General features: G+C 37.7%; 1 long non-coding RNA gene across 2 annotated transcripts in view; it reads left to right on the forward strand.

The window, feature by feature from the left end:
• The window catches only part of LOC111768758 (uncharacterized), a 350,610-nt gene that overhangs the window by 315,916 nt on the left and 6,772 nt on the right, over positions 1–27,922 (forward strand). The window contains exon 8 of one of the 2 annotated variants that reach the window (XR_011428300.1): positions 15,446–15,677. The exons of the other annotated variant lie outside the window; for it this stretch is intronic. This is a non-coding gene — a long non-coding RNA (uncharacterized lncRNA). Of the gene's footprint in view, positions 1–15,445; positions 15,678–27,922 lie in introns of those variants that run through there. 2 annotated transcript variants of the gene reach the window in all.

Below are 27,922 nucleotides of genomic sequence, written 5' to 3' on the forward strand. Positions count from 1 at the left end.
AGTTTCTAACTCTGAGATTTGTTCATGCTAATCCTCAAGCAATTCATCAGTTCCAGTTCAGGTTTTCCTACCCCATTACTGGTTCCTGTGGTGGTTTCTACTCATGAGTCTCTGCCCTGGTAAGCCATGACTCCCTATACTTTCCTGTCCATCTCCCCAATCTCGAGGGCAGTAGTTTGCCCTGTGTCTTGCCCTCTGTTATGGATCCTAGGAGTGTTCTTGATTTTTCGTTCTGTTCAGCTTTTTACTTGTTAGGGTGGAAGGGCAACTTCAAACTTTTTACAGAGACTGGAAGCCTTCCTATAGTAAGATTTAAAATCAGGAAATGTGATTCCTCCAAATTTGTTCTCCTTTTAAAAGATTGTTTTGGCTACCCTTGGCCCTTAAATTTCTGCGTGAATTTTAGGACCAGCGTGTCAATTTCTACAAATAAACCAGATGGAATTTTGATGTGGATTGTGTTGAATCTGTAGGTAAATTTGTCGAGTATCACCTTTTTAACAATATTCTTCTGATCCATGAAAATGGGGTATCTGTTCATTTATTTAGGTCTTTAATACTTGTCAGTATTTTTTCTTCTGCTATTGAGATGTTACATATTTTTGTGCTTTATTCTCTTGATATGGTGTAATATGTTAATTGATTTTGGATGTTAGGCCAATGTTGCCTTCCTGGGATAAATTCCACTTGGTCATCATGTATAGTGCTTTATACATGTTTGTAGATTTGGTTACTAGTATTTTGTTGAGAATTGCTGCATCTATGTTTATAACAGTTATTGGTCTATAGTTTTCTTTTCTTCTGATGTCTTTGTTTTTGTTATCAGTGTAATACTGGCCTCAAAGTGAATCAGGAAGTGTTCCCTTCTCTTCTACTTCTTGCAAAAATTTGTGAATGATTGGTTTTAATTCTTTAAATGTTTCAGAGAATTCATCAGTAACGCCATCTGGGCCTGGGCTTTTCTTTGTGTGATTTTTTTTTTCTTTTACTTATTTAATCTCTCTACTTGTTATAGGTCTATTGGGATTTTCTCTTTCCTTTTGAATCTGTTTCAGTAGCTATTCCTTAATAGGACTTGTATTTCATCCAGTTTATTTAATGCATTTGCATATAATTGTTTATCGTATTCCCTTATGGTCCTTTTTATCTATAAAGTCAGTAGTAATAACCCCTCTTTCATTTCTGATTTAGTAATGTGAGTCTTCTCTCTGTTTTCTTGGTGAGTCTAACTAAATATTTGTCAGTTTTGTTGAACTTCCCAAAGAAATAGCTTTTGATTTTCTTGTTTTTCTATTCTCTATTTTATTTATTTCTTCTCTAATTTTTATTAATTCTTTCATTCTGTTTACTTTTGATTTACTTTTTTGATTTAGTTTGTTCAGCGTTTTCTAGATTATTAAGATGTAAGTTTAGGATCCTGATTTGAGATTTTCATCTTCTTGCTCTCTTCTTCAATAGAGAAACTTAGTCATTTTTATTGCAACTGAAAGACAGTATAACAGAAATTTCCTGGTAAAATCTGGGGGAAAGTACTATTTATACTAAGTTCTGAAATAGTTTGTCTTTGGTAATATGATTATGTACAAGTAATGCAAAATGCAAGTATGGATGTTTCTAAATCGATCCTCTCCAAGTCATAAAATTGGCTGATTGCATCTGCCTCCATACTGTTCCTTTAGGTAACACAAATACAACTGAAAATTACCTGTTTTCTCCTTTATGGGTCTCCCTTATTATTTAGTATTGACACTTTCATATGAAAACTACAGAAAAGAATGACTTTTTAAAAATATTACTCTAGTAAATTAATTTGGTTATGTAAGTCTATTGGCCAGCAACGTTTAGATGACCCTCAGCATTGATAGTAAACCTCTTAGTGTTCTTATTGCTTTATCACTGCTTTTTTTCCTGTAAAACAAAAATAAGAATCAGAAATGTTACAGAATCAGAGTATAAAAAATTGTACAATTGTTTAACACTTGGATATTTCTTCCCCCACATTTTCATTATTGCAATATATATAGTGAGTGTGAATGATACAGGAATAAAACTGATTATTGTATCTGCTATGACCTTTAAATGATCTCAAAGTACATACTGAAGAAATTTTTAATGTTTAAATAACTGAAACTGTCCTACTTTAATCTAAAAATTGGGATTGGAGAATTTAGGTTGTATTATTGAAAAGATGAAGTGCAGTTTCTCAGGTTTGTTATTCGCCGTATCAAATTATTTGAGAATCAAATATGGAATGTCAATTAACATCAAAGACAAATCTCAATATTTGCAAAGGACATAGAATGGAAAAATACTGGTGTGTGTGTGTCTACATATAGTTTTGATTTAATAGTCTTGACTTAATAATAGTCTTGATTTAAATTCTAACAAAACTGAAAAGAGGGATACCTGTAAGCATAGTGCACTATGTGAAAAGTGATCTTTCACACAGGAGCGATTACAAATGTACAACAGCAAAAAGCAGCTTCAGAGATGTGTCAATTTTGCCATTAAAAGATCACTTTAAAAATTTTATTTTCCTTTGTAAATTTTTGAGCAGTGAAGCTAGCACTTACTTGCTAAACTGCTGAAGCATTGCAAGATCACATACATTAATGATAAAAAATTGAGCTGATGAGTCTGTTCTTGATTTAGTAGCCAGTTCAGGAGTTAACAGTGTTAACTGTGATTGCTGGTGCTCTTTCCAATGAAGAGGGGATAAGAAATGAAAATGAAGGCAGATTTCTACAGAACACTGAATGTGATATATAAATCTTCATGAAACTACAGAAAGAACACCACACAATGTATAGACTGTTTTACATCTTCCTTCTTTTTCATATAGACATTTACAGCTGTAAATTTCCCAGTAAGCACTACTTTCACTGTATCCCATAAGTTTCAAATGTTGGATTTTTGTTTTCATTCATATCTAAATATTTTCTAATTTCTCTTGTGATTTCCTCTTTAACCCATTGTTTATTTTGGAGTGTGTTATTTAATTTCCAAATAATTGTGAATTCCCTAAACTTCCTTTGGTTATTGATTTCTAATTTCATTCTATTGTGGTCAGAGAATATATTTTGAATGATTTTAAACATTTTACATTTATTGAAGTATTTTTTATGGCCTAATAAATGGTCTATCCTGGAGAATAGCCTATGTGTGCTTGACAAGAATGTATACTTTGTTTTTGTTGGGTGGAGTGTGCCATAGATGTCTGTTAGGTTTAGTTGATTTATAATGTTGTTCAAGTCTTCCATTCCTTGTTTCCTTTATTACAATCATATAATAAAAGATCCATTGAAATTTGAGTATTGAAGTCTCCAACGATTACTTTTGAATTGTCTATTTCTCACTTCAATTCCATCCATTTTTGTTTCATATCTTTTGAGGTTCTGTTTTTTGGTGTCTTCCTAATATGTTGATCATCTTATCCTTCTTTTGTCTGTAGTAAAAATTTTTGTCTTAAAGTTTATTTTGTCTGATAATAAATAGCTATATTAGCTCTTTTCATTACTGTTTGTATAGTATGTCTTTTTCCATCCTTTTCATTTCAACCTATTTGTGCCTTTTAAAGTATGTCTCTTTTAAGCAGCATATCGTTGGAAATTGTTTCTTATCCACTTTGCTAATTCGATCTTTGATTTCTATATGCCATATATCTTATTTCTTTCTCTATTCTTCCATTCTTCTTTGTGTTAAATGAATATTTTCTAATATATCATTTTAATTCCCTCATTTCTTTTTTCCCTTATGTTTTTTTAATATTTATCTTTACTATTGCATGTATCAGTAGTTCATTTGTATTACTAAGAAATATCCCCTGATTTAGACATATCACAATTTGTTTCTTTATTCAACAATAGATGGAAATTTTGAATATATCTGGGTTTGAATTATTGTGAACAAAATAGTTATGAACACTCATCTACAATATTTTGCATAGACACATGTTTTCATCTCTCGCAGGTAAATCCTTGGTTCTCAATTGTTGGATCAAGGGAAAGTTTATGTTCGACAGACAACGGTTTCAAAATAGTTGTAGTAGTTTGCATTCCCAGAAATAATGTGTGAAATTTCCAGCTGCACCAAGTCATTACTAGTACTTGGCATTCTCAGCCTATTTATTCTTTAAAATTAAAACAAAATGAGATATAATGGGTATATATCATTATATTAGTTTGAGTTTTACAATTTAATAATTTTATATTTGCATACATTGCAAAATGATCACCGTATTAAGTCTAGTTAGCACATGTCACCATACAGATACAGTTTTCTTTCTTGTGATGAGAACTTTTAAGATCTACTCTCTTAACAACTTGCAAACATACAAGGTAGCATTACTAACTACAGTCACCATACTGTACATTTCATGCCCATGACTCATTTATTTTATAACTGGAAGTTTGTACTCTTTGACCACCGTCATCCATTTTGCCCACCCCCAGCCTGCCTCTTGCACCCAACCAATCTGTTCTCTGTATCTATGAATTTGTTTGGGTTTTTTTCTCAGATTCCATATACAAGTGAGATCATATAGTATTTGTCTTTCCCTGTTTGACTTATTTCACTTAGCTTAATGCCCTCAAAATCCATCCATGTAGTCACAAATGGCAAGATTTCCTTCTTTTCATGGCTGAATAATATTCCATTATATCTATATTTATAGCTTTATTTCATGTTTTCTTTTTTTTTAATTTTTATTTTTTTCGGATGTACATCATATTTCAAATTCTGTATACATTACATCACGTTCACCACCCGAACACTAATTATAGTGCATCCCCTCACATGTGAGCTTAATCACCCCTTTTGCCTTCCCCTCCCCCCTTCTCCAATGGTAACCACCAGTCCAATCTCCAATGCTACGTGTGTTTTTTGTCGTTTTTATCTTCTACTTATGAGTGAGATCATATGGTATTTGACTTTCTCCCTCTCACTTATTTCACTCAGCATAATACCCTCAAGGTCCATCCATGTTGTCGCAAATGGACGGATTTCGTCATTTCTTATGGCTGAGTAGTAGTCCATTGTGTACAAATACCACATCTTCTTTATCCATTCGTCCCTTCATGGGCATCTAGGTTGCTTCCACGTCTTGGCTACTGTGTATAATGCCACAATGAACATAGGGGTGCAAGTATTTTTATGCCTTTGTGTTTTCAAGTTCTTTGGATAAATACCCAGCCGTGGAATAGCTGGATCATATGGTAGATCTATCCTTAATTTTCTGAGGATACTCCATACTGCTTTCCATAGTGGCTTCACCAGTTTGCACTGCCACCAGCAGTGAACAAGATTCCCTTCTCTCCACACCCTCTCCAACATTTGTTGTTTCCTGTCTTGTTAATTATAGCCATTCTAACCGGAGTGAGGTGATACCTCATTGTAGTTTTGATTTGCATTTCCCTGATAGCTAATGATGTTGAGCATCTTTTCATATGCCTGCTGGCCATCTGTATATCTTCTTTGGAGAAATCTCTGTTCAGATCTTTTGCCCATTTTCTAATTGGATTGTTGTTTTTTTTGTTGTTGAGCTGTATGAGTTCTTTGTATATTTTGGATATTAACTCCTCATCTGATATGTGGTTTGCAAATATCTTCTTCCAATTGTTAGGTTGTCTTTTCGTTTTGTTGATGGTTTCCTTTGCTGTGCAGAAGGTTTTTGAGTTTGATGTAGTCCCATTTGTTCATTTTTTCTTTTGTTTCCCTTGCCCGGTCAGACATGGGACTTGAAAATATGCTGCTCAGACCAATGTCATAGAGCATACTGCCTATGTTTTCTTCTAGCAGTCTCATAGTTTCTGGACTTACATTCAAGTCTTTAATCCATTTCGAGTTGATTTTTGTGCATGGTGTAAGGGAATGGTCTAGTTTCATTCTTTTGCATGTGGCTGTCCAGTTTTCCCAACATCGTTTATTGAAGAGACTCACCTTTCTCCATCGTATGCTCTTAGCTCCCTTGTCGAATATTAGCTGTCCATAAATGTGTGGGTTTACTTCTGGGCTCTCAATTTTGTTCCATTGATCTGTGTGTCTGTTTTTGTGCCAGTACCATGCTGTTTTGATTACTACGGCTTTGTAGTATAAATTGAAATCAGGGAGTGTGATACCTCCAGCTTTGTTCTTTTTTCTCAGGAATCCTTTGGCTATTCAGGGTCTTTTGTTGTTCCATATAAATTTTAGGATTCTTTGTTCTATTTCTGTAAAAATTGTTGCTGGGACTTTGATAGGGATTGCGTTGAATCTATAGATTGCTTTAGGAAGTATGGACATTTTAACAATGTTAATTCTTCCAATCCAAGAGCACAGAATATCTTTCCATTTCTTTGTGTCTTCTTCGATTTCTTTCAACAATGTTTTATAGTTTTCAGTGTACAGATCTTTCACCTCTTTCATTAAGTTTATTCCTAAGTATTTTATTCTTTTTGTTGCAATTGTAAATAGGATTGTATTCTTAATTTCTCTTTCTGCTACTTCATTCTTAGTGTATAGAAATGCAACCGATTTTTGTACATTGATTTTGTATCCTGCAACTTGACTGTATTCCTTTATTATTTCTAAAAGTTTTTTAGTGGACTCTTTAGGGTTTTCGAGATATAAAATCATGTCATCTGCAAAGAGTGACAGTTTCACTTCTTCTTTTCCAATGTGGATCTCTTTTATTTCTTTTTCTTGCCTGATTGCTCTGGCTAGGACTTCCAATACTATGTTAAATAATAGTGGTGACAGTGGGCATCCTTGTCTGGTTCCTGTTCTTAGAGGGATAACTTTCAGTTTTTCTCCATTGAGAATGATATTTGCTGTGGGTTTGTCATATATGGCCTTTATTATGTTGAGGTATTTTCCTTCTATACCCATTTTATTTAGAGTTTTTATCATAAATGGATGCTGGATCTTGTCAAATGCTTTCTTCACATCTATTGAGATGATCATGTGATTTTTATTCTTCATTTTGTTAATGTTGTGTATCATGTTGATAGATTTGCAGATGTTAACCATCCCTGCATCCCTGGAATGAAACCCACTTGATCGTGATGTATGATCTTTTTAATGTATTGTTGTATTCAATTTGCTAGTATTTTGTTGGAGATTTTTGCATCGATGTTCATCAGTGATATTGGCCGGTAATTTTCTTTTTTTGTGTTGTCCTTGTCTGGTTTTGGTATCAGGATAATGTTTGCTTCATAGAAGGAGTTAGGAAGCCTCCCCTCCTCTTCAAATTTTTGGAAGAGTTTGAGAAGGATAGGTATTAAGTCTTTGAATGTTTAATAGAATTCACCAGGGAAACCATCTGGTCCTAGACTTTTATTTTTTGGAAGGTTTTTGATTGCTGTTTCTATCTCCTTACTGGTGGTCGGTCTATTCAAATTTTCTACGTCTTCTTGGTCCAGTTTTGGAAGGTTGTATGTCTCTAAGAAATTATCCATTTCTTCTAGATTATCTAATTTGTTGGTGTATAGCTTTTCATAGTATTCTCTTATTATCTTTTGTATTTCTGAGGTGTCCGTTGTAATCTCTCCTCTTTCATTTCTGATTTTATTTATTTGAGCCTTCTCTCTTTTTTTCTTGGTGAGTCTAGCTAAGGGTTTGTCAATTTTGTTTATCTTTTCGAAGAACCAGCTCTTGGTTTCATTATTTTTTTCTATTGTGTTTTTAGTCTCCATTTCGTTTATTTCTGCTCTGATTTTTATTATTTCCTTCCTTCTGCTGATTTTGGGCTTTGTTGTTCTTTTTCCAGTACCTTTAGGTGCACTTTTAGATTGTCTACTTGGGATTTTTCTTCTTTGTTGAGGTAGGCCTCAATTGCTATAAACTTCCCTCGTACAACCACTTTTGCTGTATCCCACAGATTTTGGCATGTCGTGTTTTCATTTTCATTTGTCTCCAGGAATTTTTTTATTTCTTCTTTGATTTCTTCATTGACCCAATCATTGTTCAGTAGCATTTTGTTCAATCTCCACATTTTTGTGGCTTTTCTGGTTTTCTTTCTGCAGTTGATTTCCAGTTTCATACCTTTGTGGTCAGAAAAGATGCATGGTATTATTTTGATCTTCTTAAATTTATTGAGACTTGTTTGTGGCCTCATATATGATCAATCCTGGTGAATGTTCCATGGGCATTTGAAAAGAATGTGTATTCTGTGGTTTTTGGATGGAATGTTCTGTATATATCTACTAAGTCCATCTGGTCTAATGTGTCCTTTACAGCGAGTGTTTCCTTATTGATCTTCTGTTTGGATGATCTATCCATTGGTGTAAGTGGAGTGTTAAAGTCCCCTACTATTATTGTGTTACTGTCTATTTCTCCTCTTATGTCTGTTAATAATTGATTTATATATTTAGGTGCCCCTATGTTGGGTGCGTACATATTTACAAGTGTTATATTTTCTTGTTGGATTGTTCCCTTTATCATTATGTAGTGCCCGTCTTTGTCTCTTATTACAGTTTTTGATTTAAAGTCTATTTTGTCTGATATAAGTATTGCTACCCCTGCTTTCTTTTCTTTGCCATTTGCATGGAATATCTTTTTCTATCCTTTCACTTTCAGTTTGTGAGTGTCTGTAGGTCTGAAGTGTGTCTCTTGTATGCAGCATATACATGGATCTTGTTTTTTTATCCAGTTGGCCACCCTATGGCATTTGATTGGAGCATTTAGTCCATTGACATTTAAAGTAGCTATTGATAAATATGTATTTATTGCCATTTTGTCACTTTTTCTTTTTTTTGGGGTGTTTTAGTAGTTCCTCTCAGTTCCTTTCTTTGTCTCTTGCTCTCTTCCCTTGTGGTTTGATGGCTATCTTTAGCAATATGTTTGATTTCTTTTGTCTTACTTTTTTTCCTGCTTGTTATAGGTTTCTGGTTTGTGGTTACCATGAGGATCCTATTTAATATACTATGCATATAACAGTCTATATTGAGTAGATAGACTCTCTAGCTTGACCTCTTTCTAAAAGCTCTACTTTTTCACTCCCCTCCTCCCACGTTATATGTTTTTTACATCATATATAGTCTTTTGTTTAGTGTGTGTCTGTCCATTACCCTCTTATCATTGAAATAGATGATTTTAGTACATTTGTCTTTTAACCTTCATATTATCTTCACAGGTAGTTGATCTGCTGCCTTTACTATACTTTTACCTTACAAGTGATTTTATTGCCTGTTTTTTGCTGTTATTGTTGTTTTGGGTTTTTTTGATAATTTTGTTTATCTCTATTTGTGGTCATTGCTTTCCCACTTAAATAAGTCCCTTCAGCATTTCTTGTAGAGCTGGTTTCTTGGTAATAAACTCCTTTAATTTTTGCTTGTCTGGGAAGCTCTTTATCTCTCCTTCCATTCTGAATGAGAGCCTTGATGGATAGAGTATTCTTGGTTGTAGGTTTTTTCCTTTTAGCACTTTAAATATGTCGTGCCATTCTCTTCTCGCCTGTAGGGTCTCAACTGAGAAGTCTGCTGACAGCCTGATGGGCTTCCCTTTATATGTCACTTGTGGCCTTTCTCTTGCTGCTTTTAGGATTCTCTCTCTGTCTTTAATTTTAGACATTTTTATTATAATATGTCTTGGTGTGGGCCTCTTTGGGCTTCTCTTGTTTGGAGCTCTCTGTGCTTCCTGAACTTGGATGTCTGTTTCCTTCCTCAGGTGAGGAAAAGTTTTCTCTATTATTTCGACAAATAAATTTTCTGCCCCTTTGTCTCTCTCTTCTCGTTCTGGGACCCCTATAATCCGAATGTTAGCACGCTTGATATTGTCCCAGAGTTCCCTTACACTGTTCTCATTCTGTCTAATTCTTTTTTCTCTTTTCTATTCTGCTTGGCTGATTGCTTCTAGTCTTTCATCTAGCTCGCTGATCCGTTCTTCTGCTTCCTCTACTCTGCTATTGAGTCCCTCTAGTGAATTTCTCATTTCAAGTATTGTATTCTTCATTTCTGATTTTCTTTTTTATATCTTCCAGTTCTTTGCTGATGTGCTCACTGTGTTCATCTATTCTTCTCCACATATCTGTGAGCATCCTCATTATATTTTGTTTGAATTCTTTGTCAAGGAGGTCGCTAGTTTCTGTTTCACTTAGTTCTTTTTCTGGGGTTTTGTACTGTTCCCTTGCTTGGAAAGTATTCCTTTGCCTCCTCATTATGCCTCTTTCTCTGTGCTATTTTCTTTGTACTAGGTGAGTTGGCTATGTCTCCTGATCTTGGAGAAGTGGCCGTATGTATGAGATGACTTATGAGGCCCAGCAGTGTGCTTCCCTCTCGTCACCAGACCATAAGAACCAGGAGTGACCCCTTTGTGGGCCACTTATGTTCTTATGCTGGGCAGAGTTGCTCCCACTGCAGGTATGCAGGGAGTCTGATCTTTCCTTCCGTGGCCAGCTGTTTGTAAATCTGGTCTGGGGGGGCCTCAGCACTGTTGGCTACAAAGTCTATCAGCACACTCTTATTGCAATTGTCCTCCTAATTGGGTTGGTACCCAGTGTAGCTGGTTGCTAGGCTCAGGAGTGTATGGTTGTGATGGGCCTGAGGCCAACAAGGCTGTTGTCAGTTCTCTTAGGAGTGCAGCTGAGTGGGGCTAGCCCTTGGCATGGGGGCACTCAATTGTTTCAGGCTTTGGAAGGTGGGGCTGATCCTTTTTATGGCTATTTGTGAAGTGCAAGTCTTCTGCCTTTGATAAGCCTCACCCCCCACTGGACCACATGCACTGTCAACACAGTCCTGGTCCATGCACACTTCTCAACCGCCTGGAGCGTACCCCAATGCCACACTGCAGAGTCCCCCACCTCTGCCCCAATGCCCTCCACAGTTCACCTGGTCCTCACACAGGCCCTGCCCCACAGAGGCAGACACTCTTGTCTGCCTGTAGAGGATCAAGGCACTCAGTCAATGCAGGCTGAAAAGTAGCCTGAGGGCTTGCTGTTAGGTGGGGCCAGTCCCTAGGGCGGGTTGCCTGTCCTGGCTGAACTGGATTAAATCTGTGCTCTAGTGGGTGTGGCAGACCCCTGGGCTAACAGCCCAAGGGATGCACCTCAATGGCCCCCACTGGTGTCTGTATCAGCATGCCTGGACCAGCTCAGAACAACGGCCCCCACCAATGTCTCAGCCTCCGGAGAGGACCCTCCTCTCACCAAGATGCCCCCAAGCCCACCAGGTGTGTCTTGTTCCACCAAAGGACAGTCAGCCTTCTCTCTGGTGATTTTAGGTTGCTGCAATGAGTGAGTTTGTGCGTGGGCCCTTTAAGATGTGAATCTTTTCGGCTTTAGGCTGATAGCTTTTCTGGGGGTTTCCTCACTGCAGTTAATAGCCAGCAAAGCCAGACAGTAAGACCCCCATCTCAGTTGGGCTGAGTCCGAAGGATGGTTATAGCAGTATCATCCCTGCTCCAGACCTCAGTCCTCCAGAGAAGGCTCATACGTTAGGGTGGCTCCCACCTGACCAGCTGAGAAGCTCCGCTGCTCTGAAAGGTGGTTTTTTCCTCTCCAGCCGGAGTTACTGCCTCTTCTGCTTTCATCAGGACTGTCCCTTGTCATGGGGGTTCTTTTTATCCAGTTTTCAGTTTTCAGTCCAGGGTGATTCTTCCCAAAATTGTTGTAACCTGGTTGTGTTCATGGGAGGAGGCAAGTTCAACATCTGCTCTGAGCGCCATCTTGACAAGATCCTCTCCCCCTCATTTCCTTTAACATATTTTTTGTTGTTTTCTTAGTAGTTGCCCTGGGAATTACAATTAACATGTTAACTATAATCTAGTTCAAATTAATACCTGCTAATTTCAATGATATGCAGAAACTTTGCTCCAATATGTGTATTTTATCTTCTTACTCCTTTTTGCTATTACTATAATCATTACACAGTATAATTTTTTGTACATTACAACTTTGTTCATTACAAATTTATTTCTTGTGGGACAGGTCTGCTAGTAATGAATTCTCTCAGTTTTTCTTTACCCATGAATACCTTAACTTTATTTTTGAAGGATAGTTTTGCTGGATATAGAATTCTTGGTTTCAGCACTTTGAAAATATCATCTCACTGCTTTCTGGACTCGAAAATTTAAGATGATAAATCATCTGTTAATTTTACTGGGAGTCCCTTGTACATGATTATTCATGTCTCTCTTGCTGCCTTCAAGATTTTCTCTTTGTCCTTAGCTTTCAAAAGTTTATGATATGTCTAGGTGTGGATCTCTTTGAGTTTTTCCTACTTGGAGTTCACTGAGCTTCTTGAATATGTAGATTAATATTTTTCATCAAGTTTGAGAAGTTTTATGTCATTATTTCTTCAAGTATTCTTTCTGTCCCTTTCTCTATTTCCTCTCCTTTGAGACTCCCATTTTGCATAGTTGCCCCACGAATCTGAGTTTCTATTCATTTTTTCTTTTTCTTTTTTTTTTTTTTTGAGGAAGATTAGCGCTGAGCTAACTACTGCCAATCCTCCTCTTTTTGCCGAGGAAGCCTGGCCCTGAGCTAACATCGTGCCCATCTTCCTCTACTTTATATGTGGGATGCCTACCACAGCATGGCATGCGAAGCAGTGCTGTGTCCGCACCCGGGATCCAAACCTGTGAACCCCGGGCCGCTGAGAAGCGGAACATGCACACTTAACCACTGTGCCACTTGGCCGGCCCCTCTATTCATTTTTTCTAGCTTTTTTCTTTCTGCACCTCAGACTAGATATTCTCAATTGACCTATCTTCAAGTTTTCTGATTCTTTCTTCTTCCAGCTCGTATCTGTTGTTGATGCCTTCTAGTACATTTTTCATTTCAATTATTGTATCTTTCAACTCTACTATATCTCTTCTGTCCCTTTTTTTTAAATTTGCATCTCTTTATTGTTTTTTTCTATTTGGTGATATGTCTTTCTCATACTTTTATTCATTCTTTAAACATAGTCTCCTTTAGTTGTTTGAACATTTTATAATAGCTGATTTAATGTCTTTGTCTGTTAAGTCTAACATCTGAGTTTTCTTAGGGAAAGTGTCTATTAACTTCTTCCCTTGTGTACAGGACATACTTTATTGTTTCATTGCATGTCTCAGGATTTTTGTTGAAAACTAGACATCTTAAATTGTATGTGTAGTTACTCTGGAAATCAGATTCCACGCTCCCTGCTTCACTAGTGTTTGAGGTTTTTCTCTTTATTTGTCCTGAACTAATTATATAGTCTTTGTCATGTGTAGCCACTGAAGTCAAAAGTTTAGTTAGGTCAGTGGTCAGTGGATGATTATATAGAGATTTTCTTTAATGTACTGAATCAGTAAGTCTCCCAGTCTTTGCAAAGGGGCTTTGTGTGCATGTTGGGGCATACCTAAATGCTGTTGCAGTTTGCAGTATTCCTTAGCGTTTGCTTCCTGATTGTGCAGAGCCATACATGAGATCCTAGGACCTTTTTGAGTCTTTCCTCATCATGTACACAGCCATGAGTGGAGTCTTTCCTGGGCACAGCTCTGCACATGTGTGTGGCCTTCTGAAGTCCCAGGAACATATCAGAGCTTTTCAAAGCCCCATATGGACATCTCATTCCTAGTTTTTCCTTTTATGTTTTTTGGTTAGCCTTTTGTTTACCCCAGCTTTTTTTACTGCCTCACATAGTTGCAGTGTTGTATAGTTGCCTCTAATTATTTTAGACAAATACTCCCAAAGAAAGGACTGTTCTCACTGAATCAGGTCAAATAAACACAACTTTTGTGAGTTGTGGTTTTCAGGGAGCTGCCAGACGGGTCAACTAACAACAATTCTCTGGAAACAAGACTTCTTGGGAAGCTCCAAATCCATTCTGCCCCACCAAGTGGCTACTCGGCTGATGGTTTTCACAGTACATTATAAATCTTTTCATTTTTCAAGGATATCACAGAGGTGGTAACAATGGGCGAGAATAGGGCATGTTAAAATACCACAAATCTCACTGTTTTTATCAAGATTCAGCCAACTTTCTTGAGGGTATTCTCCCTGGATTGTTGCCAACTCTTGGTTAATTTTCCTGGTTTTGAAAGAATTGATTTTGAGGTTTTTCTCTATTGTTCTAATTGATTTTATGGAAAAGTAGGTTTTTGGAGGTCCTTTCTCCACCATTCTGAGAAGTGCTTTCCCTCATAGATTTTTTAAGTAAAAAATATTGTTTCTTTGAAATTGTATCACAATGTAATAAATGCTGAATTTAAAATATTGCTCATGAGACAGATTTGAAAACAAAAGAAGACCTAAATACACACAGGAATCTAGTATATAATGAAAATGTCATTTCTAATCTGTGGAGGGTAATGAATTTTGCAATAATTAATACTGGGACGATTGGGTACCTAACTCCAAGAAAACAAGTTTGTATTCTGATCTCACTTCCTTACTCAAAAGTAAATTCTGGGGGCCAGCCCAGTGGCATAGTGGTTAAGTTCACGTGTTCTGCTTCAGCAACCTGGAGTTCACCAGTTTGGATCCTGGGCACGCAGACCTACACACTGTTCATCAAGCCATGCTGTGGTGGCATCCCACATAGAGGAACTAGAAGGACTTACAACTAGGGTATATAACTATGGACTGGGGCTTTGGGGAGAAAAAAGAAAGAGGAAGTTTGGTAACAGATGTTAGCTCAGGGCCAATCTTCTTCACCCCCCTCACCCCCCAAAAAGAAAAAATCCTCTATTTGGAAAATAAATAAATAAATAAATTCTAGATGTGCTTTATATATGTAAGAATGAAGATAAAACTATGAAAGTACTAGAAAAAACATGGAATATTTTGGGGGATATTTTGGGCAATCAGAATACCTGTTTAGGAATGACACAACAAAAAACAGAACCCATAAAAGATTGGTAAATTCAGCCCCCCACACACAAATCTGTGAAATAAAAAACAATAAATTCTGAAGACCACATACTAAAAACAGTGGTTGTTTTGTAGAATAAGAACTGGATGACTGGGGGACAAAAGATGAGAATGATGTGCTTTTCACTGTAGATATTTCTGTGCTTTTGATTATTAGTACAGAATGTACTATCATCTACTTTTGAAAAATTAAAATGCTACATTATCATTTTGCTGTTTACTTTTTGTTTTGATTAATGGTTATTATCTATGATAGAAAGATTAAAAAATGTTTCACATGACATTATTTACAAGTTTAAATTTCCTGTTACAATAAATCTGCTCAATTAAAAATCCATTATAAGATCATGTATAATATATACATTATTATGCCATGAATATATTTTATATCATGTGTCCAAGTAGAAGGCACAAAAAATGTCCTTACATTCAATATAATCTGTTTATGTATATCTATCTTTCCTCTTTTCTCCAGTAAACTTTCTAGAGAAATGGATAGACACTTACTGATCTGATGCACACCATCAACTACTAACAAGCTCACCTCTAAAACACAAGTAAACAGTAGGGTCTCTTGACCAAGTTCTGTGGTAGTCATTAGAGCTACTAAAAAATACTCTGGTTCTTCTTCCTCAGTCCATTTGCAGCTAACTACATCAGTGTGACTTTGACCAATGAAATGTCAGGAGATGATATGTGTTACTTCTGTTCAGAAGCTTCCAGTGTCATCTTCCCTTCTGCCTGCCTCAGTGATTGTGAAAACATGTCAAGATGGTAACTCCATTAACTTGGTCCCTGATTGATCAGCAGGAGCACTGCATGCCTGCTGATATGTAGCATGAGTTAGAAATAAACTTTATTGTCTTAACCCATTGTGACTTGGAGGTTGTTTGTTATCCCAGCATAATCTTGTCTATCCTGATTGATACCAGTTCAAATCTCAGCTCTTCCAATAAGTAGCTTTGTGGCTTATATTGAAAATTGGCCCCAAGTAGAAGATACGAAGTAGAATTATTTTATCTCACCCCCCTTTTTATTAATTAATGAGAAAAATGAAGAAATTGAGGCTCAAGGCCACACAACTACTCAGTGGATGAGCAAAGACTAGGAGCCAGGCCTCTTCCCTCCCAATCCAGTGCTTAAATATCATATTAGCAGACATTTAGTTACCTTTCTAATGCCAAATAAGAAGAGTCAGAATCTTTATTCTCAACATGATTGAGGCAAGCTGCTCTTTGCTCCTCATTTTTAGTGCTTCTGGAAGTTTAATGGTTAATCTAAGTCTACATAGGAAGAGTGGGAGCATCAGTCTATTTATCTCTGCATGTTATGACTCACTAACATTATTCAGACATTTTTTTAGGTTGCACAATTATTAGGATGATTCTCAAATATATGTTTCCACTTACTATTGACAAAGTGAAGTTCCAGTGTTGTCAAGTTGTATAACTTCAAATCCTAGATGTCAGGGAATGCATCAAAACCTAATTCAGGAAAGACACAGGTATTGCTTCTTGTATCAAATGTTGCTCAAAGCCCTTAGATATACTGTAATTCTCTTTGAAGAGCTCAAATTTCTTCCATCTCTAAGACGACATCTAGAGGTCATTCTATTTTATCCAAAAAGCGTGCAAACTCTTGTAAATATGTTCTTCCTTACTATTTAAAATAATAAAAATTAGATTATTTTAAATGTGTTGATATTTATTTTAATTGATTATTTGTACTTGATTGTGCTGTGGTACTGTATTTACTGCATCATGTTGTCTGATCCCAGTTCAGAGTAAGATGTGCCCAAATTTAAGAGGTATTATAAATGAAGGCTTGTTTTCAGTTAATGATAAACAACGTAGGTATACTGCTTTCAAAATTATAAGGTTGGTAAATGAAATTAGAAAAGTTTGCAAAAGTTAAGATTATATGTTCTAGGCAATATCAGGCTGAATATGGAGACTAGTTCATTCAGTCAAGTAAATATTTATTGAGGGCCTATGATCTTCCAAGCACAATTCTTGACACTAGGAATAGAGCTGAGAACAAAACAAAAACCTGTGGTTATGGAATTTGTATAATAGTGGGATAAACAGGAAATACACATGTAAGTTATAATATATCAGTAGTGACAAATGGTGGGAAGATTATAGCAGAGTATGGGGCTAGAGAAGGGGTGTTATTATTAGAGAGGATTGTCTCTTAGGAAGTGACATTTGAGCAGGGTCTAATAAAGTAAGGAAATAAGCCATGTGATTACCTGGGGAAAATTGTTTCAGGAAGTAGTTAATAGTGAGTATGAAGATGCTGAGGTAGGAGAGTGTTTGAAACTTGCAAAGAGGCCAATAAAGTGTCATGAGCAAGGAGAAAAATGTCAGGAAATGGGAGTAAGATGATACCCAGAGCCAGATAAGGTGGGCTCTAATAGGCTTCAGTAAGGATTTAGGATGTTATTCTGAATTGGAAAACTATTGCAGGGTGTCCAGGAGCTGAGTGATATGACATAATTTCCATTTTCAAAAGATTGACTCTGGCCACCATGGGGAGAACTGACTGTTGATTTACCAGAGCAGAAGCAGAAGATTTTTTGGGGCACCAGGTGATGAATCTGGGAGAAAGATGGAGATTAGGTTGGAGCAAGATATGAATATTATTGGAATGTAGTTCTAACAGGATTTGTTTGATGGATTGGAAGAAAAATTATGAGGAATAAGGAGGAATCAGGGGTGGTGCCCAGTTTTTTACCTGAGAAATTGGATGCTTTATGACAATAACTGCTGTGATAGGGATCTCTGCAGGAGGAATGTTTGGCAAAGGGTAGGGAAGAGAATCAAGGGCTCGGTTTTGGATGTGTTAAGATTGAAATACTGATTAGACATCCTAGAACAAGTATGAAGATTCAGAGGAGAAGTTCATTCTGGAGAGATAAATTTGGGAATCATCAGTATATAGAATGTGTTGAAGGCCATTGGGATGGATGGAATCACCTAAGAGAAAGGGATGCTATAGCATTTTAAGGTTGGGGAGATGAAGAGGATCCAGCAAAGGTGACTAAGAAGTAGCAGCCATGTGGATAAGAAAAAAATCAGAACATGGTGTACCAAATTCCAAGCTTAAAAAAAGATTTAGGAAAGGAGGGAGTGATGAAATGTATCAAATGATGCTGAGAATTTGAGATAAGAGAGTGAAAGGAGAGTGGAAAGGGATAGGGATAGAGATGAGGTTGGGGGCAGGCTGGGAGTGATATTATGTGCTTTTATGATGATATTAATTATACAGAAGAGAGGGGGAAATGACGATGTGATAAGGGAGAAGAGAAAAGAGATAATTGCATGAGAAAAGTCCTTGAGTAGGCAGAGATGGGACCCAGTATGTGAGAGAAGTTGGCCCATACAGATCATGGGCAGGTAATTCACTGAGTCAGTGTGGAGGCAGAACATACATAGTTACAGATGCTAGTGGGTTGGAAGATGCAATGGCAGGAAAATGAAAAAGGACTCTTCTGATTCTTTCATTTTTTTAGCGGAATCAGAAGGAATGCCATCAGCTCTGAGTAAATGGTTTGTATTTTTGTCTTCCTCATCAGACTTTTTGTCAAAGTGAGAGATCATGTCTTCTCTATCTTCATATCACCAGCATCTGACCCAGTGCCTAGCAGACATTAAATACTTCATGAGTGATTGTGATACTGGCTCAACACAAGGTTGACATACAGGAAGCCATATTGTAGAAAAGAAACCATATTGTAAGTTTGAATGACCTGTGATTAACTAAACCAGACATGCTCTGTAGATTTTATAGACCCTCTCAGCTGGTGTAAGTTGAAAACTTTGTTCTTCTGAGTGCCTTAGGAATGTGATGACCCCGAGGTAGAGAGTCTGTGCTGATAGCCATCATTAATGACAACTGAAAGATCAGGGTATAAGGCATTGCTCTGCTCTCCTCATATCCAGTAAAACAAAAGACTATCAGGAACTGAGACTCAAATGTCTGCCCGCAACTGGAGATCAGATGGAGGCCCCACTGGGATTAGGTCTATTTTTCAGGGACTGTTAACATTTGGATTGTCTGTACTTCTTATCCTTCTGGTTGGACACTTGATTATAAAATATTCTTTTAGATGTTCCCAAACAGTTGACAAGATACAGAATTCTAATACAAAAATGTCAACGTGAAGCTGGGAATAAGAGAATATTTCCAAATGAATGCTAAACAGTTTCATTCCTCAAACCCAGATCTATGTCCCAATTTAGCAGGAAGTAGCTAGATTGGTCATTGCTCCAAATACCTCAAGAATGAAGAATACCGGAGAATAGGAGGGATTGAAACTGGCAGAGTTAGCCATTGATGATTAAGTAGCTAGGAACTAAAGGTTTTGTCCATTTTTGCAATGACTGATTATAGCTTTTAGATGTTTAACCCACCCATTGTTAACTGTGCTGTTTAGGCAATGTGCTATCTGACTCCCACTAGCTTCCTATAGATAACATCTCCCTGGAGCCTGGGTCACCATGGTAATGGGTTTTTGAGCTGTATTTCAGGAATTAGAACCCCTTTCTCCACTCCAGGCTGGTTGAGACCACTAACTCATCATCTGGGCCTATGCAAATGTCCCAAAGGTGACCTTTTGTTGTCAATAGGCTAAAAACTGCACCCTCAGATGATGCTCACACTGCTACTTTGTGAGCATGCATCCTATGAAGAGGGATGGAGTCTGACTATGCTTGCACATATCATCAATTACCTCACCTCTCCTCACCTCCAATCACCCATCTTCATATTTCAGTCCACCTTGTCCCCTATCCTATAAATATCCCTAAGTCCCTATTTTCAGGGCAGCAGATTTGAGACTCATGCTCTTGTTTCCTCACATGGCTGCCTTGTGATTAAATCCTCTCTCTGCTGCAATCTTATGGTCTTGGTGTTTGGCTTTCCAGGGGGAAGGCAAAAACGAACCTGGCTCAGTAACAATTATAAAATGCAAAAGAAAAATAATTTTTTTAAATACCTTTGGCTTCACCTTTAGTTAATATGAATGTAATTTGAACATGTTTACATTAATTTTTTTATTGGACTGGAATTAAGGATAAAGTGTTTATAGATGGCTGGTTTGGAATATCTCATCTCAAAGCCAAGCTCTCATGTGCTGACATTTGTTTTATTTTTGAAGAGGAGGGGATTGATTCTCTCAGGCCAGTTAGAGGCTATATGTAGGCAAAACACTCAAAGAAATATGTCCAAATAGTCAACATTTTTCCCTTTTCCACCAAGATAAATTTCTAAGTGACTGATAACATTGTCGGTGATGATCCTAACTTGTAAAAAACACATTTAACAATTTTCCATGTGCAAGATGACACAGACTATGAAAATTTCAGCTCTTTTGAAAAGAATCCCAAGAAAGAATGAGTAGCAAGTAATCATTGCATATATTTTTCTATGTTGACTTCTTTGAAGTTTCCCTAACAAAAGTTTCTAAACATCAATACCCGACCTTTTGGTCTGGATGATCCTTTCTTGTGGGGATGGAGGAGTGAGGGTGGGGATTGTGCTGGGCATTGTAGGATGTTTAGTGGTGTCTTTGCCATCTATCCCCTAAATGGCAGTAGCACCCCTCTCCCAAGTGTGACAAGTCTCAGTGTCTCTAGACATTGCCAAGTGTTCCCTGCAGTCATGGCAGGGGAGTGGGAGATGGGGGAGGATTTGAGAACCAGTAGTGAAACCAACACATAAACAAAAAGACAAGTTTCCACAGGCTTCTGGCTGATTTATTCTAGATACGGGTTATTTTTCTGAGAACAATTTGGGAGTTTTTATCTAATAGTGTGTGACTATGAAGGTATTATCCTAGGAATGGCACTGAAACTGTTAATTCCCATTTCACATTCATAGAATAACTTCATCCTAGATACATTACAAAACATTCAAAGCTAAATACTCATCAGTAAGAATGTAGCCAAAGCTGTCACGTGGAAGGGGAATGCAATTGCCAGAAGTATATTTCCAGAAGGCAGAACTATGACCAATGTTGCTAATTATAGAGAGACATATTTTGATTTGTGATAAGGAAGATGGTTCTAATGATTAGTGGTATCTAAAAATGGAACAGGCAGCCCCAGAGCTCCCTTTCAATGGAGCTGATCAAGCTAAAGTTAGATGGAACGCTTCAGGAATATTGCAGAGGAAATTAAAGCGTTGGTTGAGTTTGAGATCTCATTCAGTTCTGTGAGTCCACAATGAACAGAAAAGCCATGGAAACACCAAAAGTGAATTTGCATCAGCCAAAACAACAAGAGAAGAGAAGGCGAGGGAGCAGTTATAGGAAGCAGCAAAGTTGAAGTGGTGTTCTAATAAGTAAGGCATTCATCTTCAGGAAGGATAACTCAGAGAGGAGGAAAGGGAGAATTAAAATGTGCAGGCATCCTCAATTTGCAATTCCTGGGGACTCTAGACTGCGACTTGAGGCAGTTCCTTGTGCTGTCTTCATGGTACCTAAGAACCCTGCCTTAAATCCATTCCTGCTCCTTAATAAGAGCTTCTATCACTTTCAGGAGTTAGCACAATGGTCATAAGAATCCCCTGGGTTGCTGGTCAGCCACACATATTTGTGGGAACCCCATACAGAGATTCCAGTTCCTTAAGTCTCTTTGTGAACCCATGATTCTGCATTTTAAATAGGCACCCTTGAGAATTCCAATGCAGATGGCCCTTTGGGCAATGTTATTTTGGAAGGTGTAGTTCAGTTTGCTATGTGACTCCTACCCGAGCTCTATGAATTTTGTAGTTTTCCCAGGAAAGAGAGATTTCAATGAGAATAGCATTTAGATTACCTATGCTAAGTATTGGACCTCTAATCTAACCTTTAGTACTGGTACATCTTTCCCAGAGTTGAGGTGGAACCAAAAGGGGTACAGTAATAGTTTTCTGGAAATGTGAAGTGTTGTTTTTTGGGGGAGGGGGGTGGGCGAGGGTGGGGGAAGGTAAATTGTTCATTTTTTGTTAATAAAAATATTGTCTCTTATTCTCCTTCCCTCCCAAGTGACTGTAAACTTCCAAGCTCAGAAAAGTCTGTTTAGAAATACTTAAGTCAGTGCCATTAGGTGAAGCCCCATTCAAGCACTAATGACACAGCATCTCCTCAGCTGGATTACACATTGATGAAATAACTCATTTGGAAGAATTACTGGTAAAGCTATTGGAGTGTCAACCAAACCAAAGTAATTAGAGGTTTATGTCATTGTTTAACAGTTTAGACTAACACTAGCACATCTTTAATACTCCTGGAATGGACAGGTTCTTATATTGAATGTCTTTGATTGTGTGAGTTTATAATACCCAAGTGTTATCAGGAAACCAGTGTTCAGTGGAGAAGGTGTTTCTAGAGATAGCTACTTCTGTGGTTTCACCCAGTGATCCTGGACTCTGATCGTTGTCTTCTTACTCCCATTTCTTGCGTCTGATGCTCCCTACATCTCCGTTAGAATTCCAGCTATGTCATCCTATTTTCCTGGTTAAACATCTTTTTGTTGTATCTACTTGACTTCACACCCTATCCTTGATCAAATTTGAATTATAACTATCAGTAATCTATACTTGATATTATGCTGTGATACACGTGGAAAAGGCCAATGAAGTCATTGTTTGTCACTTGGTTTCATATATCATTGATTTAGAGGTAGACTTACCATGAGGCTTATGCTTCAGTGCCCTCATTTGCTTGGGCCCCTTCCAAGGACCAGAGATGGCCTTAGCAGTGCATTCCTATGACCATACAGCTTTATAATATTTTCAAAGGAAACTATGTTGACCTCGCCCCTTTAAGACTGCTGTCTCCTTCCACTGGAATCCTAATGCTAGACCCTCTTGTATGATGATGTCTGTGCAGCTATGGGAATTGGGGGATGTAGGTGAAGGGAAGTAGAGTCAGAGATATGTTTAGTTTGGGTATTTTTTTTCTGGCTTTTTATTTTATGTTATTGAGGTCATGATAGTTTACAACATTGTGAAATTTCAGTTGTACATTATTATTTGTCAGTTACCATACATATGTGCCCTTTACCCCTTATGCCAGCTCCCAAGCCTCTTCACCTCTGGTAACCACTAATCTGTTCTCTTTGTCCGTGTATTTGTTTATCCTCCACATTTATGAGCGAAATTGTATTGTGTTTGTTTTTCTCTGTCTGGCTTATTTTGTTTAACATAATACCCTCGAGTTCCATCCATGTTGTTGCACATGGGACAACGTTGTCCTTTTTTATGGCTAAGTAGTAATCCATTGTGTACATATACCACATCTTCTTTAGCCATTCATCAGTTGATGGGCACTTGAGTGGCTTCCATGTCTTAGCTATTGTGAATAATGCTGAAATGAACATAGGGGTGCATAAATCTCTTTGAATTGTTGATTTCAAATTCTTTGGGTAAATTGGGTAGACATATTTTTGTTGCTTGTTGATTAGGAGATATATTTATGAGGTATGTAGTCACATCTGTGACTTAAGGTAGGACTTGCTTCTAGAAGTTGCCCACTGTGTCAATTCACCTGGCATCATGTCAGTGAGGTGCAGGGCTAGAGGTTATATCTGAATATGAACAGGTCCCACAGCACCCATCACGGGATCTGTGTGAACAGGTGAGGAGAAACAAGGTTGGAAATGTACAGAGCCAGAAATAGTCTGTGGTAAATTCTTCCAAACAGCAGATGTGTAAAACTGTAAGCAGAGAATTCAGTTCTCAACTGACATCAAGTCTAAACAGAAGTTCTCTCCTGTCAGGAATATTCTCAATAATGAATGCACAGAATTACAAATGTACTATGTGTATAATATTTTAAAGAGATCACAGGATTCGTTAAAACTTCTAGTATGAGAGCACAAACCTAAAGCAGCAAACAGAATACATCTAGGTGAGAAGAACCATGTTTTATACATTTCAATGATCAATAATGAAAAACATATTTCAATTAACTATGCTAGAGGAAAGATTAAATTGTCATTATACTTTCTCTATGGAGAATGGTATCACAAAATTATGAGCATATGAAAAGCTAAAAAAGAGTAGGAAGCCCAAAATTTTAGGAGAAAAGTCTTTAGATTGTGTGTCAAGCATTTATTAAATTTTTTGTTTTCCTGGAATTTGTATGTTTGTCCTATTGGTCAGCCTTTTTAAATTTGTAATTCATTGTGATTCTTTTCCTCATTCTACATACATGTTCATTTTATACCAAATTATGTATTTGTGTTCTTTTTCTAAAAGAGGTTTTTCTAATAGAGGTTTCTGAGCTTTAGGTCCAACAAAATCTGGATATGTTCTTTGGTTATATTTTTTAACAATTTTCTGACTTTGTTTCTTGTGAAGTGAAAACTCCTTGCTCCTGAATGGTGGTTGTGCTGTTGGTAAATAGTGACCTGGTCATAGAGAAGATCTGGATGCCTCAGGAATTTTCTAGAAACAAGCATTTCTAACAGCCTTCTCCAAATTTCCACCAACACCGAGATTTGAGTGCCACAGGAAATTGTGGAATCTGCCGTAATAATTGAGTAAGAGCTCTCACATATATAAGGCTTTATAGTTTATTTACTTTGCTTCACTAGATATTGAAAACAACCCTGCAAAATATCACCAATTCAGTAAGGTACGGAGCACTTCTAGAATCCTGGTTCCTAACGTAAAGTGGTTATTCCCACCACAATACGCGGCAAAGGGCATACTGAAATTTTGAACAAATCTGCCATTTTTAGTGGCAAAATGTTAAGTCCTTTCCAGATGATACCAAGTAGACCTACTTCTCAGATAGAGTGTGATCCACTTTTCAGGCACGGAAATCAATTACTGTGAACCTTTGACTCACATTCCGCCTCTAATCATAACTGGCAGGAATCTGTTAACATTTTGTAGGCAAAATCAGGATTGTATGATTCTGCCTTAAAGAACCAAGAGGTAGGAAAATACATGGAAAGAAGTACTTCATAGGAATAAGGTGGGGCTGCATAGTATTTTATAACCTTAGATCATCTTTCCTGTTGAATCCATCACTTGCATATGGGTATGGCTGTGATGATAGAAACAAGACGGAGGTAAAGAGGTAAAATAGAGGGACAGACAATTCATGGTTGATGTGAAACTCCCTATTAAACAACGCCCCCTACCAAGGCTTCCATCTTTAATATCCTGCTCCCTTCTCAAACCACATAGTAATTCTTTGACTCTCCTTGGTCATGAAGATTTTGCACAGCATCACCACCTGATATTAACCACCTCATCATTCTCCCCACGTTTCTGTGTTTTTTCCCTCTTCCCTGGGGAGCTATCTCTTGGTACTCTTTTTTGTACTTGTGGAGGTAGTTGGTGGTATTTATGTTTGCATGTTTTTGTCACTTGTACTTGCTTGTCTTGAAATCTCAGGAACGTCACATACCCCTTAAGAATAATTGAGCTTTCTTTTTCTTTGGTAACATTGCACAGTGTCTAAAATCTTAGGGAGGCTTTAATGTACCGTGCCTCAACAAAGATATGATGGCTGATGCTCCTGATAGGTGAAGGCACAGAAGAGGTGAGAGAAAAAGGCCATTAAGGCAGCGAGATACATAAAATGGTAAAGAAAAGCAAGAGAATGTATAAGTCAGTGTGATAGTGTACTATAAATAAAATAAGTTGCCCTCAGCATCCCAAAATTGCAAGATTCCCAGAAAGCTGTCATCCTCTTTCTCCCTGAGCCTCGCATTCCCATCATGAGATTCAATCTTTGCAAGGAGATCTACAAATGGCCTTCCAGCCTCCATACCTACTACAACGCCTTGTGTACTCTGTTAACCCTTAACCTGGCCTCCCAGTTCTTTCTTTTCTCTACTCTACATACTCCTTTCAGGTTAATTTTCCCCAGTTACTTCCTTTTGGTCTATTCCCCTGCAGAAAATGACTCGCCATTGACTACCTCATTAGTGTTTACACTTGCCAGGAGTGCAAAGATCTCAGCGATGTAGTCCCACTGCGTTTCTTGCTTTATCTCTTTCATTTTACTGTATCATCCAACTAAAACCAGACTATTTCCATTCCTAAAAATTTTCTGCTCCCCTGCCCCCACAGCGCTTTGCCCCCTCATCTTCCTGGAACACTTTCTCTTTGTCTACATTATAGACAACCTCATCATTCAGGTATCATCTTAAATGCTACTCCCTCTAAGAAACATTTCTCTTTTAAACTCAAATAACCATCTGTTGCTCTCTCATGCTACCAGACGTATTCTATCTAGCCTTGGAGATGTTTGTGTATTGGTTTTATTTCTATAAGAAGACTGTAAACTCTGTAAGGGTAGGGAGTGTTACAATCTTTATGTCAGTCGTTTATAGAATACCATGCAAATATCAGGCACTCGGATAATATTATTTATTTTTTTAAAGCTAATTGTGAAACATGAACCAAGTGACTGGGGCAACTGAGAGAAAAAAGGTATCTCTACCAATTGCTGTTATTTTTTAAAACATATGACACATATAAACAATCAGAAAGAGGAATTAAGTCTGCCTGAAAATACTTTATCCCAGTTCATTTCGTGCATATTCCTAAATGTCGCTCCTTATATTCTGATACTTCTACAGGTCTTTTCTTGCCTTCTTCACCTTCCAAATCCATTTAGCACAGATTTCACCCTTACAAATACTTGAGAGGTCACAGAAAGGCACCTGACAAGATGAAATACTATAGTATCCACCCACTCCCCTCCCAGAACTGAGGTAATCTTGCTGGATCTGATGTGGATATAAGCCACAAAACGTCATTCATCTTGAACTGCAGCTCAGCATAATCCAAGGTCAGGAAGGGCAGAGGCTATGGGATGTTTTCCGTGAGGGACCAATGCTGCATATTTATCTCAGCTAATAAAGCAGCCCTGTGGCCTAGAAAAGCGAAAACTTCATGTTGTGATTGGCTTCAACCTCCTCTTTCACATCCTTTACCAGATAGAGCAGATTTACTGTGAAGCTAAGGAAGCTTAGCTGACATTTCAGGGCCTCAAATTTGTCCAGGCCAGAGCGATGCTGTGTTTGGAATTTTGTGTTCTTACTCTTTCGGGCACATCCTCCTTCCGAGTTATGGCAGCTTCAAGCCCCACGGAACGCAGATCTGCCCAGCCTCCATGCCTTCCTCCGTGCAGGTCCTGATGTTGCTAATCCTCTGAACCTACAACAATTACATTCATAGAAAGGAGTTATAAACCTTGTCTTTATTTTGATTGGGTAAAAGTTTCTATGGACTTCCCTTTCTATGCCTTCCATTCCTCATTTGTCAGGGCAAAAACAGAACAGAAATAATGAAGGACATATATTTTCATAAAACAGCAATAGACAATATCTGTTTTTATATTGACCAAGAGCAAAGCAATAATTTGTATCCAAAATTAGGGAAATGATTTCCATGTTATTATACTAAATTTACCGTGAGAATAGTATACATATCAGACCAAGGACCATAAGAAGGACAGACAAGGAGAAAATATAAACACTAGTAAGTAGTGATTGGGGGAAAACATATGCAATATATTTGATAAAAGGCTGATTTCTCTAATAGCTGGGAGACAATTCTCAGTGGCTCTTCTGCATTTACACACATCTTACGAGGGATGCATTAGCTGCCCTTTTTTGGGGACTGTCTTTTTTTTTTTTTTTTAAAGATTTTATTTTTTTCCTTTTTCTCCCCAAAGCCCCCCAGTACATAGTTGTATATTCTTCGTTGTGGGTCCTTCTAGTTTGGCATGTGGGACGCCGCCTCAACGTGGCTTGATGAGCAGTGCCATGTCTGCGCCCAGGATTCGAACCAACGAAACACTGGGCCGCCTGCAGCGGAGCGCACGAACTTAACCACTCGGCCACGGGGCCAGCCCCTTGGGGACTGTCTTTTTAAAGATGTGTAGCAAGCAGCCTTGGAAGATACAGATAGTGTCTCCCCGCAGAGCAAAGGGCAGGCATGCTTAAGGCTGGGTTTCTTTCTTGTAGCACAACCCACTGCATGTGCTGGCATCATGCGGACCCTTGGTGGGACTTAGAGGGGAGAACTGACACAAATATGCTGATGCTCATGATGCTTCCTGTGGTGCGAGAATGATGCCCTTTGTCACTGGCCCAGGCA

The sequence above is a fragment of the Equus caballus genome, chromosome 18, assembly GCF_041296265.1.
Source record: "Equus caballus isolate H_3958 breed thoroughbred chromosome 18, TB-T2T, whole genome shotgun sequence".
NCBI lineage: Eukaryota > Metazoa > Chordata > Mammalia > Perissodactyla > Equidae > Equus > Equus caballus.